The 4067-nt window shown below is 48.7% G+C and overlaps 1 non-coding gene across 1 annotated transcript; it reads right to left on the bottom strand.

The window, feature by feature from the left end:
* Positions 1 to 3712: 3712 nt before the first annotated feature.
* LOC114671985 (U6 spliceosomal RNA) lies at positions 3713 to 3816 on the bottom strand. The gene has a single exon (XR_003722190.1). It is a non-coding gene; the product is annotated as a U6 spliceosomal RNA (small nuclear RNA).
* Positions 3817 to 4067: the final 251 nt, after the last annotated feature.

Genomic DNA, 4067 nt, shown 5'->3' on the forward strand with positions numbered 1-4067 from the left:
ACACCCCTTTGTAGGTTTCCTGTCTTGGGGTAAACTCCCAGCAGTTTAGTAACATAGCTATGAGGGCAGGTCCCAGAGTCCAAATGCTTTGGGTCAAACCATAGCCCTGTCACTTACAGGCTGTGTGAACTTGGCCGAATTTCATACTCTCTCTGTGCCTCAGTTTCCTCGGCTGTACAAAGGTATTGATGATGATGATAGTGCCCTCCTCATAGGACTGTTGGGAGGATTAGGATATATATAAAGTGCTTACTAGGCCCATGACAAAGAAATCCCAGTGCCCGAACCAAGACTGAAACACTCATCACGGCTCCCAGCTCATTCCCAAAAGAAAGATGAGTGGCCACCAGATGATGGGCTGGGCTGTTTGTACACTCACATGTTCTCCTGTGAATTAGGTACGACTTTCCCCACTTCCCAGATGAGAACAGTAGGGCTCAGGAGAGGGGTGGGGAGGGATGTTATGTGTGAAGCAGCTGCTGAAGGTCACAAGATAGAAATGACAAAGCTGGGTTTCAAGCCCATGTCCATCTGCACCCAAATGCCATGTTCTCCCTATCACCCAGCCCTGCCAGGTTTGCAGATCAAAGATGCAAATCTGAACTTGCCAGGCAATTAAATTCTGCCCATGCTCATTGACATTCTCTGAGCGCGGTGGGTAGAGGGGTGGTGAGGAGGCTCTGGACTGAGTTTGCTAAGAGAAAGACAGAGATCAACAATGCCCAGCCCAGTCCCTGGCCCAGAGAACCCTCGATGGATGAGGAGATAGCGTGAGCTGTGCACTGCCCGGCAGAAGCCCAGCACCACCATGGCTGAGACCCAGGCGGCTCCAGGACCCCCAGACAGGCAGGGTCAAGGAGGAAGCTGGTGGGAAAAGGGCCTTGCAGCGGCACACTGGGTTTAATTTGTGTGATTTTTTTCAGTGTGTGTATATTTGGCATGGTTTAGTTAGGGGTGAGCTGCAGAGATCAGAGGCCCAGAATCCCCTTCTCCTCCCTGAGGCTCCCCCACGATGCTGTTACTAGCTGGGACTGAGTAGAGACAGCCATAGAAACAGGTGCCAGACTCCTGTTAAGGGCCCTGGCAGAGGAGCACTCGTCTCCTGGGAAGAGTCTCGGCCCTCGGCGCGGGCTCTGTGGTCTGCGTCAGAGCCGCACCTTGAGGGAGAGTTCCGGGCATCAGGCAGCTTGCCCCGGGGTCTGTGGGGCATTTGTGGGCCCCATGGAAGCCTGCACACCATGGGATAGGCAGCTAGGAAAAATCCATGTCAGACACGCAATCTTGGGAAAGAAAGGACCTTGAGGCCAAGGAATGCGGCTCAGGGACCTGTGTATGTGTATGTGTGTGTATGTGTGTGTGCGTGCGCGTGCATATGTGTGTGTGTGTCTCTCTGTATCTGTGTGTGCATGAATGTGCAGTGACGGCCGGCTAGGGCAGCAATGTTCCTCCTCAGAGCAGTGAAATTGGTAATGGTCATCTCATGACAGCCCCAGGAACCTCCCCCTGCCTCACGGGCATGCCACCCTTCCTTCTGGGGGCGCCCACTCACATCTGCCCTCAGTCTCATGCCCAGTGGCCCCTGCCTTCTCAGCCTCTCCTCATCCAAACAGGCTCTCAGAATATCCTCGAGAAAGTCACTTCTCCTGAGCTGTTGGTGGCTGAAAATGAGGCCTCCTGTGTGGCCCACTCAGCCATTCTCACCTTCCAAGGACAGTCGTCCTGTCCCTACATGCACAGCCGCAGCTATGACCAGGGGGGACCCTGGCTTTCTAGGTCACAGAGGCAGCCTGATCCTGCCTGGCTCCTGCTGGAGATGGAGGACATGCCCGGCTGTGGACTAAAGGCAGCTGAAACCAGTCATGGCCACCATGACACATTCCAGCCCCTGAGGCCAGACTGAGCCATGAGACTCTCCTACCTACTTACTGACACAACTGAGAGGCCTCGGGCACAAGGAGACACTTCCTGGCCATGGCTGAAGCCATAGATACAGGTGTTGGGGGACACAGGTGAGACGCTGGTAGGGCAGGAAAAGTGCGTGTGATACATGGTGTTGGTGCCAGACGGGTGTATGGGAGATATTAGAAAGATCCTAAAGGAGGTGAAAAAGTTGTAATCTCCTCTCCAAAATATCCTCCACACAGACCTCCAGTATTATCTTCTCTATCTCAGCCAGCCCAGCCGTTCAGTGATACATGGTGGTGGTGTTAGGGAGGTATGTGGTGTTCCTGGAAGACACGAGAAAGATGCACAGATCATGGAGGAAGCGAAGGTTCTAATCTTGTCTTCAGTTTGTTCTCTACACAAACACTACTATTATCATCTTCCTCATCTCAGCCAACTTGGCTGTTCAATGACGATCAGGTTCTTAGGATAAACATTTGTGTCTCCTAATCCCCAAAGGTAAGATGGGAAAGGGTCTTCAGGCCCACACCCTTGCCACAAGGAGATATGTTCCAATGAAAGCAAATTTCAGACCATATTCTGCCACAATGACATATTTTTATTAGCAAATAGTCACAAAAATAGTCATCTGTCCGCCTCCACTAAACTTGGGCCATCCCCTTTCTCTATCTCTAGGCATGCTGAAAAGCACTCACATGGGAGGTCCAGTAGCTCAAAGATGTGGTGATGTTCCGTCAGCGAGCCCAGCCGAGCTTCTGGTTTGACCAGGAGACAGAGTTGTCAAGGCCAAGAGGTGACTCAGCATAAAATGGGAATAGACCCAGAGCACCAGTCCCTGGTTGTCAGGCACCCAGGTTTGGTGGATTCTTCTGTCTTGTTCAAGCAAAGACATAGGTGCCTAAACCATCTTTCCAGCTGAATATAGTTCTCGAACATCACTTACCTCACCAACAACAAATTACCTGGATATTGTTTATGCTAGTTAATTAATTTGGGGGAACAGATTTAAATAAGTATATTTGAAGCTCTTGCTAGCCACTTCTAGGGTGTGAGTTACTTCAAGTGTTAACTCATCACCCCTAGAGCATACATTACAATCAGCTCACACACAGAGACACTAGCTCTTCTGTTCCTACAGTGGAGCTTTAAAGTAAGTCACAGACGTTACACTAACCTGGGGTGTAACCCTTGGCACTATTGACATTTTGAGCCAGAGATGTTTGTTGGGGTTGGCAGCAATCTGAGCATTGCAGCCTTTAGCAATAAAAACCAATACTTGGCCTTTATCCAATAGATAATGGTAGCATACCCCCCCCCCGACTCCAAGTTGTGATGACCAAAAGGCCACCGTACCTTGCCAACTGTTCCCTGGAGGCAAAATCTCTCCAGGTTGAGAACCATGGAACTAGAGTGATCATATTTATTGTCCACTCTGGGACACTTTCTTCTTAAACTTACATATCAGAAAATGTTAACTAAATACAAAAATGGAGAGACTAGTATCATCAACACACCACCACCCCATGTATCCACCACTAAAACTCCGTAATTGTCAACTCAACCAATTTTATTTCGTCTCTATTCCCACTCACATTCTGCCACCACTTCCCCTTGCTAGATTGGTTTGAAGCAAGTTCTAGACAATATTCATCTATAAATATCTAAGTGTATATCTTTATTTTTTAGATTTTTTAGTTGGCACATAATAATTGTACATATTTATGGGGTATATAGTGATGTTAGAGGCATATAATGTGTACTGATCAAATCAGGGTAATTGACATATTCATCTCTCAAACGTTTATCATAGAATATGGAATGCTTCACAAATTTGCTTGTGATCCTTTGTGCAGGGCCGTGCTAATCTCTGTATCATTCCAATTTTAGTATATGTGCCGCCAGGGTGAGCACTAGATCGATTGAACTATCTATCAATCAATCTATCCATCTTTAAAAGGTAAGAACCCTTTTGTTTTAGATGACGTCTCACTATGTTGCCCAGGCTGGAGTGCAATGGCTCCACTCAGTGGAGTGAAGCCTGAATCCCACTGCACTCCAGCCTGGGCAACACAGTAAGAGTAGTCGATCCATCCTGGGCAAGGTACCCAGAGCAGGTGCAATCCCACTACTGATCAGCACGGGAGTTCTGACTTGCTCCGTTT

The sequence above is a fragment of the Macaca mulatta genome, chromosome 13, assembly GCF_049350105.2.
Source record: "Macaca mulatta isolate MMU2019108-1 chromosome 13, T2T-MMU8v2.0, whole genome shotgun sequence".
Taxonomy (NCBI): domain Eukaryota; kingdom Metazoa; phylum Chordata; class Mammalia; order Primates; family Cercopithecidae; genus Macaca; species Macaca mulatta.